The following is a 12,400-nucleotide window of genomic DNA, read 5'->3' on the forward strand; positions in this document are numbered from 1 at the left end:
AAAGCCCCCGCTCTCCACCCTGCCAACGTCAACTACCCACATTGGGCAGGAAGAATAACAAAGAAGCTTATTGTCTAAATGGTGAGAGATTACAGAGCTCTGAGGGGCAGAGGGATCTGGGTGTCCCAGTGCATGGATCACAGGGTACAGTTACAGCAAGTAATTTGGAAAGTGAATCGAATGTTATTGTTTATTGTGAGGGGAATTGATGACAGAAGTAGGGAGGTTATGCTTCAGTTGTACAGGGCGTTGGTGAGACCACATCTGGAGTGTTGTGGACAGTGTGGGTCCCCTTGTGGGGTCACTGGCTAAAAATAAGAGGCAGCCCATTTCAGACGGAGACGGGAGAAATGTTTTCTTTCAGGAGGGGGTGAGTGTCTGGAACTGAGTTATAGACTGGAATCTAATCGAGGGGTTCAGGGTGGTTTATATATAGAATAACAGATACCCGGGAGTGAGTTACAGACTGGAATCTAATCGAGGGGTTCGGGGTGGTTTATATATAGAATAACACATACCCGGGAGTGAGTTACAGACTGGAATCTAATCGAGGGGTTCAGTGTGGTTTATATATAGAATAACAGATACCCGGGAGTGAGTTATAGACTGGAATCTAATCGAGGGGTTCGGGGTGGTTTATATATAGAATAACAGATACCCGGGAGTGAGTTACAGACTGGAATCTAATCGAGGGGTTCAGTGTGGTTTATATATAGAATAACAGATACCCGGGAGTGAGTTACAGACTGGAATCTAATCGAGGGGTTCAGGGTGGTTTATATATAGAATAACAGATACCCGGGAGTGAGTTACAGACTGGAATCTAATCGAGGGGTTCGGGGTGGTTTATATATAGAATAACAGATACCCGGGAGTGAGTTACAGACTGGGATCTAATCGAGGGGTTCGGGTGGTTTATATATAGAATAACAGATACCCGGGAGTGAGTTATAGACTGGAATCTAACCGAGGGATTCAATGTGGTTTATATATAGAATAACAGATACCCGGGAGTGAGTTACAGACTGGAATCTAATCAAGGGGTTTGGGGTGGTTTATATATAGAATAACAGATTCCCGGGAGTGAGTTACAGACTGGAATCTAATCAAGGGGTTTGGGGTGGTTTATATATAGAATAACAGATACCTGGGAGTGAATTATAGACTGGAATCTAACCGAGTGATGCAGTGTGGTTTATATATAGAATAACAGATACCCGGGAGTGAGTTACAGACTGGAATCTAATCGAGGGGTTCAGGTTGGTTTATATATAGAATAACAGATACCCGGGAGTGAGTTACAGACTGGAATCTAATCGAGGGGTTCGGGTGGTTTATATATAGAATAACAGATACCCGGGAGTGAGTTATAGACTGGAATCTAACCGAGGGATTCAATGTGGTTTATATATAGAATAACAGATACCCGGGAGTGAGTTACAGACTGGAATCTAATCAAGGGGTTTGGGGTGGTTTATATATAGAATAACAGATTCCCGGGAGTGAGTTACAGACTGGAATCTAATCAAGGGGTTTGGGGTGGTTTATATATAGAATAACAGATACCCGGGAGTGAGTTACCGACTGGAATCTAATCGAGGGGTTCGGGGTGGTTTATATATAGAATAACAGAGACCCGGGAGTGAGTTACAGACTGGAATCTAATCGAGGGGTTTGGGGTGGTTTATGTAAAGAATAACAGATACCTGGGAGTGAGTTACAGACTGGAATCTAATCGAGGGGTTCGGGGTGGTTTATATATAGAATAACAGATACCCGGGATTGAGTTACAGACTGGAACCAAATCGTGGGGTTCGGGGTGGTTTATATATAGATTCGCATATTATGGATAGGTGTGCGGGTCACAGGGTAGTTGTCATGGGGGACTTTAACTTTCCAAATGTTGATTGGAGCCTTTATAGGTCGAATAGTTCAGATGGGGCAGTTTTTATGCAGTGTGTGCAGGAGGGTTTCCTGACACAATATGTGGATAAGCCGACAAGAGGTGGGGCCACATTGGATTTGGTACTGGGAAATGAACCGGACCAAGTGTTAGATTTGGTTGTGGGAGAGCACTTTGGAGATAGTGACCACAATTCGGTGTCTTTTGTTATTGCAGTGGAGAGGGATAGGGCCGTACGGCAGGGCAAGGTTTACAATTGGGGGAGAGGTAATTATGATGCGATTAGGTGGGAATTAGGAAGCATAGGATGGGAACAAAAATTGTCAGGGAAAGGCACTAATGAAAAGTGGAACTTTTTCAAGGAACAAATACTGCGTGTCCTTGATAGGTATGTCCCTGTCAGGCAGGGAGGAAATGGCCGAGTGAGGGAACCATGGTTCACGAAAGAGGTGGAATGTCTTGTCAAGAGGAAGACGGAAGCTTATGTAAGGTTGAGAAAACAAGGTTCAGTTGGCTCGATTGAGGGTTACAAGTTATCAAGAAATGAGCTGAAAAAGGGGCTTAGGAGAGCTAGGAGGGGGCATGAGAAGTCCTTGGCGGCTTGGATCAAGGAAAACCCCAAGGCTTTTTACTCTTATGTGAGGAATAAAAGAACGACCAGGGTGAGGTTGGGGCCAGTCAAGGACGGCAGTGGGAATTTGTGCATGGAGTCAGAAGAGATAGGAGAGGTGATGAATGAATACTTTTCTTCGGTGTTCACCAAGGAGAGGGGCCATGTTTTTGAGGAAGAGAAGGTGTTACAGGCTAATAGGCTGGAGGAAGTAGATGTTCGGAGGGAGGATGTACTAGCAATTTTGAATAAACTGAAAGTTGATAAGTCCCCTGGGCCTGATGAAATATATCCTAGGATTCTTTGGGAGGCAAGGGATGAGATAGCAGAGCCTTTGGCATTGATCTTTGGGTCCTCACTGTCCACGGGGGTGGTGCCAGAGGACTGGAGAGTGGCGAATGTGGTTCCTCTGTTTAAAAAAGGGAATAGAAATGACCCTGGTAATTATAGGCTGGTTAGTCTTACTTCGGTGGTCGGTAAGTTGATGGAAAAGCTCCTCAGGGATAGGATTTACGACCATTTAGAAAGATGCAGCTTAATCCGGGATAGTCAGCACGGATTTGTGAAGGGCAAGTCTTGCCTCACAAATTTGATAGAATTTTTTGAGGAGGTAACTAAGTATGTAGATGAAGGTAGTGCAGTTGATGTCATATACATGGATTTTAGTAAGGCGTTTGATAAAGTCCCCCATGGTCGGCTTATGAAGAAAGTAAGGATGTGTGGGATAGAGGGAAGTTTGGCCGATTGGATAGGTAACTGGCTATCTAACAGAAGACAGAGGGTCGTCGTGGATGGAAAATTTTCGGACTGGAAACCAGTTACCAGCGGAGTGCCACAGGGATCAGTGCTTGGTCCTCTGCTATTTGTAATTTTTATAAATGACTTGGAGGAGGGGGCTGAAGGGTGGATCAGTAAATTTGCTGATGACACCAAGATTGGTGGAGTAGTGGATGAGGTGGAGGGCTGTTGTAGGCTGCAAAGGGACATAGATAGGGTGCAAAGCTGGGCTGAAAAATGGCAAATGGAGTTTAACCCTGACAAATGCGAGGTGATTCATTTTGGTAGGACTAATTTAAATGTGGATTACAGGGTCAAAGGTAGGGTTCTGAAGACTGTGGAGGAACAGAGAGATCTTGGGGTTCATATCCACAGATCTCTGAAGGTTGCCACTCAAGTGGATAGAGCCGTGAAGAAGGCCTATAGTGTGTTGGCGTTCATTAACAGGGGGTTTGAGTTTAAGAGCCGTGGGGTTATGCTGCAACTGTACAGGACCTTGGTGAGACCACATTTGGAATATTGTGTGCAGTTCTGGTCACCTCACGATAAGAAGGATGTGGAAGCGCTGGAAAGAGTGCAAAGGAGATTTACCAGGATGCTGCCTGGTTTGGAGGGTAGGCCTTATGAGGAAACGTTGAGAGAACTTGGGCTTTTCTCTTTGGAGCGGAGGAGGTTGAGAGGAGACTTGATAGAGGCTTATAAGATGATGAGGGGGATAGATAGAGTGAACGTTCAAAGACTATTTCCTCGGGTGAACGGAACGGTAACTAGGGGGCATAACTATAGGGTTCATGGTGGGAGATATAGGAAGGATGTCCGAGGTAGGTTTTTTACTCAGAGAGTGGCTGGGGTGGGGAATGGACTGCCTGCAGTGATAGTGGAGTCAGAAACTTTAGGAACATTTAAGAAGCTATTGGATAGGCACATGGAGCACTTCGGGATGATAGGGGGGACATAGCTTGATCTGGGTTTCAGACAAAGCTCGGCACAACAATGTGGGCCGAAGGGTCTGTTCTGTGCTGTACTGTTCTATGTTCTATGTTCTATATCCGGGAGTGAGTTACAGACTGGAATCTAATCGAGGGGTTCGCGGTGGTATATATATAGAATAACAGATACCCGGGAGTGAGTTACAGACTGGAATCTAATCGAGGGGTTCGCGGTGGTATATATATAGAATAACAGATACCCGGGAGTGAGTTACAGACTGGAATCTAATCGAGGGGTTCGCGGTGGTATATATATAGAATAACGGATACCCGGGAGTCAGTTACAGACTGGAATCTAATCGAGGGGTTCGGGGTGGTTTATATATAGAATAACAGATACCCGGGAGTGAGTTACAGACTGGAATCTAATCGAGGGGTTCGGGGTGGCTTATATATAGAGTAACAGATACCCGGGAGTGAGTTACAGACTGGAATCTAATCGAGGGGTTCGGGGTGGCTTATATATAGAGTAACAGATACCCGGGAGTGAGTTACAGACTGGAATCTAATCGAGGGGTTTGGGGGGGTTTATATATAGAATAACAGATGCCCGGGAGTGAGTTACAGACTGGAATCTAATCGAGGGGTTCAGGGGGGTTTATATATAGAATAACAGATACCCGGGAATGGATTATGGACTGGAACCGAATCGAGGGTTTCGGGGTGATTTATATATCGAGTAACAAACACCTGGGAGTGAGTTACAGACTAGAATCTATATATGGAATAACAAATTGTGCCAGTACTGAGGGAGTGCTGCACTGTCGGAGGGTCAGTACTGAGGGAGTGCTGCACTGTCAGAGGGTCAGTACTGAGGGAGTGCTGCACTGTCAGAGGGTCAGTACTGAGGGAGTGCCGCACTGTCGGAGGGTCAGTACTGAGGGAGTGCTGCACTGTCGGAGGGTCAGTGCTGAGGGAGTGCCGCACTGTCGGAGGGTCAGTGCTGAGGGAGTGCCGCACTGTCAGAGGGTCAGTACTGAGGGAGTGCCGCACTGTCAGAGGGTCAGTACTGAGGGAGTGCCGCACTGTCAGAGGGTCAGTGCTGAGGGAGTGCCGCACTGTCAGAGGGTCAGTGCTGAGGGAGTGCCACACTGTCAGAGGGTCAGTACTGAGGGAGTGCCGCACTGTCAGAGGGTCAGTACTGAGGGAGTGCTGCACTGTCAGACAGTCAGTACTGAGGGAGTGCCGCACTGTCAGAGGGTCAGTGCTGAGGGAGTGCCGCACTGTCGGAGGGTCAGTACTGAGGGAGTGCCGCACTGTCAGAGGGTCAGTGCTGAGGGAGTGCCGCACTGTCAGAGGGTCAGTACTGAGGGAGTGCCGCACTGTCAGAGGGTCAGTACTGAGGGAGTGCCGCACTGTCAGAGGGTCAGTGCTGAGGGAGTGCCGCACTGTCAGAGGGTCAGTGCTGAGGGAGTGCCGCACTGTCAGAGGGTCAGTACTGAGGGAGTGCCGCACCGTCAGAGGGTCAGTACTGAGGGAGTGCTGCACTGTCAGAGGGTCAGTGCTGAGGGAGTGCCGCACTGTCAGAGGGTCAGTACTGAGGGAGTGCCGCACTGTCAGAGGGTCAGTACTGAGGGAGTGCCGCACTGTCAGAGGGTCAGTGCTGAGGGAGTGCTGCACTGTCAGAGGGTCAGTGCTGAGGGAGTGCCGCACTGTCAGAGGGTCAGTACTGAGGGGGTGCTGCACTGTCAGAGGGTCAGTACTGAGGGAGTGCTGCACTGTCAGAGGGTCGGTACTGAGGGAGTGCCGTACTGTCAGAGGGTCAGTACTGAGGGAGTGCCGCACTGTCAGAGGGTCAGTGCGGAGGGAGTGCCGCACTGTCAGAGGGTCAGTGCTGAGGGAGTGCCGCACTGTCAGAGGGTCAGTGCTGAGGGAGTGCCACACTGTCAGAGGGTCAGTGCTGAGGGAGTGCCGCACTGTCAGAGGGTCAGTGCTGAGGGAGTGCCGCACTGTCAGAGGGTCAGTGCTGAGGGAGTGCTGCACTGTCAGAGGGTCAGTACTAAGGGAGTGCCGCACTGTCAGAGGGTCAGTACTGAGGGAGTGCCGCACTGTCAGAGGGTCAGTACTGAGGGAGTGCCGCACTGTCAGAGGGTCAGTGCTGAGGGAGTGCTGCACTGTCAGAGGGTCAGTACTGAGGGAGTGCTGCACTGTCAGAGGGTCAGTACTGAGGGAGTGCTGCATTGTCAGAGGGTCAGTACTGAGGGAGTGCCGCATTGTCAGAGGGTCAGTGCTGAGGGAGTGCTGCACTGTCAGAGGGTCAGTACTGAGGGAGTGCTGCACTGTCAGAGGGTCGGTACTGAGGGAGGGCTGCATTGTCAGAGGGTCAGTACTGAGGGAGTGCCGCACTGTCAGAGGGTCAGTGCTGAGGGAGTGCCGCACTGTCAGAGGGTCGGTACTGAGGGAGTGCTGCACTGTCAGAGGGTCAGTACTGAGGGAGTGCCGCACTGTCAGAGGGTCAGTACTGAGGGAGTGCCGCACTGTCAGAGGGTCAGTACTGAGGGAGTACTGCACTGTCGGAGGGTCAGTGTTGAGGGAGTGCCGCACTGTCAGAGGGTCAGTACTGAGGGAGTGCTGCACTGTCAGAGGGTCAGTACTGAGGGAGTGCCGCACTGTCAGAGGGTCAGTGCTGAGGGAGTGCTGCACTGTCAGAGGGTCAGTGTTGAGGGAGTGCCGCACTGTCAGAGGGTCAGTACTGAGGGAGTGCTGCACTGTCAGAGGGTCAGTACTGAGGGAGTGCCGCACTGTCAGAGGGTCAGTGCTGAGGGAGTGCTGCACTGTCAGAGGGTCAGGACTGAGGGAGTGCCGCACTGTCAGAGGGTCAGTACTGAGGGAGTGCCGCACTGTCAGAGGGTCAGTGCTGAGGGAGTGCTGCACTGTCAGAGGGTCAGTGCTGAGGGAGTGCTGCACTGTCAGAGGGTCAGGACTGAGGGAGTGCCGCACTGTCAGAGGGTCAGTACTGAGGGAGTGCCGCACTGTCAGAGGGTCAGTACTGAGGGAGTGCTGCACTGTCAGAGGGTCAGTGTTGAGGGAGTGCCGCACTGTCAGAGGGTCAGTACTGAGGGAGTGCTGCACTGTCAGAGGGTCAGGACTGAGGGAGTGCCGCACTGTCAGAGGGTCAGTGTTGAGGGAGTGCCGCACTGTCAGAGGGTCGGTACTGAGGGAGTGCTGCACTGTCAGAGGGTCAGGACTGAGGGAGTGCCGCAATGTCAGTGGGTCAGTACTGAGGCAGTGCTGCACTGTCAGAGGGTCAGTACTGAGGGAGTGCGGCACTGTCAGAGGGTCAGTGCTGAGGGAGTGCCGCACTGTCAGAGGGTCAGTGCTGAGGGAGTGCTGCACTGTCAGAGGGTCAGTGCTGAGGGAGTGCCGCACTGTCAGAGGGTCAGGACTGAGGGAGTGCCGCACTGTCAGAGGGTCAGTACTGAGGGAGTGCCGCACTGTCAGAGGGTCAGTACTGAGGGAGTGCCGCACTGTCAGAGGGTCAGTACTGAGGGAGTGCCGCACTGTCAGAGGGTCAGTGCTGAGGGAGTGCCGCACTGTCAGAGGGTCAGTACTGAGGGAGTGCTGCACTGTCAGAGGGTCAGTACTGAGGGAGTGCCGCACTGTCAGAGGGTCAGTGCTGAGGGAGTGCCGCACTGTCAGAGGGTCAGTACTGAGGGAGTGCCGCACTGTCAGAGGGTCAGTACTGAGGGAGTGCCGCACTGTCAGAGGGTCAGTGCTGAGGGAGTGCTGCACTGTCAGAGGGTCAGTGCTGAGGGAGTGCCGCACTGTCAGAGGGTCAGTGCTGAGGGAGTGCTGCACTGTCAGAGGGTCAGTGCTGAGGGAGTGCCGCACTGTCAGAGGGTCAGTGCTGAGGGAGTGCTGCACTGTCAGAGGGTCAGTACTGAGGGAGTGCCGCACTGTCAGAGGGTCAGTGCTGAGGGAGTGCCGCACTGTCAGAGGGTCAGTGCTGAGGGAGTGCCGCACTGTCAGAGGGTCAGTACTGAGGGAGTGCCGCACTGTCAGAGGGTCAGTGCTGAGGGAGTGCCACACTGTCAGAGGGTCAGTGCTGAGGGAGTGCCGCACTGTCAGAGGGTCAGTACTGAGGGAGTGCCCGCACTGTCAGAGGGTCAGTACTGAGGGAGTGCCGCACTGTCAGAGGGTCAGTACTGAGGGAGTGCCCGCACTGTCAGAGGGTCAGTACTGAGGGAGTGCCGCACTGTCAGAGGGTCAGTACTGAGGGAGCGCCGCACTGTCAGAGGGTCAGTGCTGAGGGAGTGCCGCACTGTCAGAGGGTCAGTACTGAGGGAGTGCCCGCACTGTCAGAGGGTCAGTACTGAGGGAGTGCCGCACTGTCAGAGGGTCAGTACTGAGGGAGTGCCGCACTGTCAGAGGGTCAGTACTGAGGGAGTGCCCGCACTGTCAGAGGGTCAGTGCTGAGGGAGTGCCGCACTGTCAGAGGGTCAGTACTGAGGGAGTGCCCGCACTGTCAGAGGGTCAGTACTGAGGGAGTGCCGCACTGTCAGAGGGTCAGTGCTGAGGGAGTGCCGCACTGTCAGAGGGTCAGTACTGAGGGAGTGCCGCACTGTCAGAGGGTCAGTACTGAGGGAGTGCCGCACTGTCAGAGGGTCAGTGCTGAGGGAGTGCCGCACTGTCAGAGGGTCAGTACTGAGGGAGTGCCGCACTGTCGGAGGGTCAGTACTGAGGGAGTGCCCGCACTGTCAGAGGGTCAGTGCTGAGGGAGTGCCGCACTGTCAGAGGGTCAGTGCTGAGGGAGTGCCGCACTGTCAGAGGGTCAGTGCTGAGGGAGTGCCGCACTGTCAGAGGGTCAGTACTGAGGGAGTGCTGCACTGTCAGAGGGTCAGTACTGAGGGAGTGCCGCACTGTCAGAGGGTCAGTACTGAGGGAGTGCTGCACTGTCAGAGGGTCAGTACTGAGGGAGTGCCGCACTGTCAGAGGGTCAGTACTGAGGGAGTGCCGCACTGTCGGAGGGTCAGTACTGAGGGAGTGCTGCACTGTCAGAGGGTCAGTGCTGAGGGAGTGCCGCACTGTCAGAGGGTCAGTGCTGAGGGAGTGCCGCACTGTCAGAGGGTCAGTGCTGAGGGAGTGCTGCACTGTCAGAGGGTCAGTACTGAGGGAGTGCCGCACTGTCAGAGGGTCAGTACTGAGGGAGTGCTGCACTGTCAGAGGGTCAGTGCTGAGGGAGTGCTGCACTGTCAGAGGGTCAGTACTGAGGGAGTGCCGCACTGTCAGAGGGTCAGTGCTGAGGGAGTGCCGCACTGTCAGAGGGTCGGTACTGAGGGAGTGCTGCACTGTCAGAGGGTCAGTACTGAGGGAGTGCCGCACTGTCAGAGGGTCAGTACTGAGGGAGTGCCGCACTGTCAGAGGGTCAGTACTGAGGGAGTACTGCACTGTCGGAGGGTCAGTGTTGAGGGAGTGCCGCACTGTCAGAGGGTCAGTACTGAGGGAGTGCTGCACTGTCAGAGGGTCAGTACTGAGGGAGTGCCGCACTGTCAGAGGGTCAGTGCTGAGGGAGTGCTGCACTGTCAGAGGGTCAGTGTTGAGGGAGTGCCGCACTGTCAGAGGGTCAGTACTGAGGGAGTGCTGCACTGTCAGAGGGTCAGTACTGAGGGAGTGCCGCACTGTCAGAGGGTCAGTACTGAGGGAGTGCTGCACTGTCAGAGGGTCAGTACTGAGGGAGTGCCGCACTGTCAGAGGGTCAGTGCTGAGGGAGTGCTGCACTGTCAGAGGGTCAGTGTTGAGGGAGTGCCGCACTGTCAGAGGGTCAGTACTGAGGGAGTGCTGCACTGTCAGAGGGTCAGTACTGAGGGAGTGCCGCACTGTCAGAGGGTCAGTGCTGAGGGAGTGCTGCACTGTCAGAGGGTCAGGACTGAGGGAGTGCCGCACTGTCAGAAGGTCAGTACTGAGGGAGTGCCGCACTGTCAGAGGGTCAGTGCTGAGGGAGTGCTGCACTGTCAGAGGGTCAGTGCTGAGGGAGTGCTGCACTGTCAGAGGGTCAGGACTGAGGGAGTGCCGCACTGTCAGAGGGTCAGTACTGAGGGAGTGCCGCACTGTCAGAGGGTCAGTACTGAGGGAGTGCTGCACTGTCAGAGGGTCAGTGTTGAGGGAGTGCCGCACTGTCAGAGGGTCAGTACTGAGGGAGTGCTGCACTGTCAGAGGGTCAGGACTGAGGGAGTGCCGCACTGTCAGAGGGTCAGTGTTGAGGGAGTGCCGCACTGTCAGAGGGTCGGTACTGAGGGAGTGCTGCACTGTCAGAGGGTCAGGACTGAGGGAGTGCCGCAATGTCAGTGGGTCAGTACTGAGGCAGTGCTGCACTGTCAGAGGGTCAGTACTGAGGGAGTGCGGCACTGTCAGAGGGTCAGTGCTGAGGGAGTGCCGCACTGTCAGAGGGTCAGTGCTGAGGGAGTGCTGCACTGTCAGAGGGTCAGTGCTGAGGGAGTGCCGCACTGTCAGAGGGTCAGGACTGAGGGAGTGCCGCACTGTCAGAGGGTCAGTACTGAGGGAGTGCCGCACTGTCAGAGGGTCAGTACTGAGGGAGTGCCGCACTGTCAGAGGGTCAGTACTGAGGGAGTGCCGCACTGTCAGAGGGTCAGTGCTGAGGGAGTGCCGCACTGTCAGAGGGTCAGTACTGAGGGAGTGCTGCACTGTCAGAGGGTCAGTACTGAGGGAGTGCCGCACTGTCAGAGGGTCAGTGCTGAGGGAGTGCCGCACTGTCAGAGGGTCAGTACTGAGGGAGTGCCGCACTGTCAGAGGGTCAGTACTGAGGGAGTGCCGCACTGTCAGAGGGTCAGTGCTGAGGGAGTGCTGCACTGTCAGAGGGTCAGTGCTGAGGGAGTGCCGCACTGTCAGAGGGTCAGTGCTGAGGGAGTGCTGCACTGTCAGAGGGTCAGTGCTGAGGGAGTGCCGCACTGTCAGAGGGTCAGTGCTGAGGGAGTGCTGCACTGTCAGAGGGTCAGTACTGAGGGAGTGCCGCACTGTCAGAGGGTCAGTGCTGAGGGAGTGCCGCACTGTCAGAGGGTCAGTGCTGAGGGAGTGCCGCACTGTCAGAGGGTCAGTACTGAGGGAGTGCCGCACTGTCAGAGGGTCAGTGCTGAGGGAGTGCCCAGCACTGTCAGAGGGTCAGTGCTGAGGGAGTGCCGCACTGTCAGAGGGTCAGTACTGAGGGAGTGCCCGCACTGTCAGAGGGTCAGTACTGAGGGAGTGCCGCACTGTCAGAGGGTCAGTACTGAGGGAGTGCCCGCACTGTCAGAGGGTCAGTACTGAGGGAGTGCCGCACTGTCAGAGGGTCAGTACTGAGGGAGCGCCGCACTGTCAGAGGGTCAGTGCTGAGGGAGTGCCGCACTGTCAGAGGGTCAGTACTGAGGGAGTGCCCGCACTGTCAGAGGGTCAGTACTGAGGGAGTGCCGCACTGTCAGAGGGTCAGTACTGAGGGAGTGCCGCACTGTCAGAGGGTCAGTACTGAGGGAGTGCCGCACTGTCAGAGGGTCAGTGCTGAGGGAGTGCCGCACTGTCAGAGGGTCAGTACTGAGGGAGTGCCCGCACTGTCAGAGGGTCAGTACTGAGGGAGTGCCGCACTGTCAGAGGGTCAGTGCTGAGGGAGTGCCGCACTGTCAGAGGGTCAGTACTGAGGGAGTGCCGCACTGTCAGAGGGTCAGTACTGAGGGAGTGCCGCACTGTCAGAGGGTCAGTGCTGAGGGAGTGCCGCACTGTCAGAGGGTCAGTACTGAGGGAGTGCCGCACTGTCAGAGGGTCAGTACTGAGGGAGTGCCGCACTGTCAGAGGGTCAGTGCTGAGGGAGTGCCGCACTGTCAGAGGGTCAGTGCTGAGGGAGTGCCGCACTGTCAGAGGGTCAGTGCTGAGGGAGTGCCGCACTGTCAGAGGGTCAGTACTGAGGGAGTGCCGCACTGTCAGAGGGTCAGTACTGAGGGAGTGCCGCACTGTCAGAGGGTCAGTGCTGAGGGAGTGCCGCACTGTCAGAGGGTCAGTACTGAGGGAGTGCCGCACTGTCGGAGGGTCAGTACTGAGGGAGTGCTGCACTGTCAGAGGGTCAGTGCTGAGGGAGTGCCGCACTGTCAGAGGGTCAGTGCTGAGGGAGTGCCGCACTGTCAGAGGGTCAGTGCTGAG

The sequence above is a fragment of the Mustelus asterias genome, unplaced genomic scaffold (genome assembly GCF_964213995.1).
Source record: "Mustelus asterias unplaced genomic scaffold, sMusAst1.hap1.1 HAP1_SCAFFOLD_3973, whole genome shotgun sequence".
Classification (NCBI taxonomy): Eukaryota; Metazoa; Chordata; class Chondrichthyes; order Carcharhiniformes; family Triakidae; genus Mustelus; species Mustelus asterias.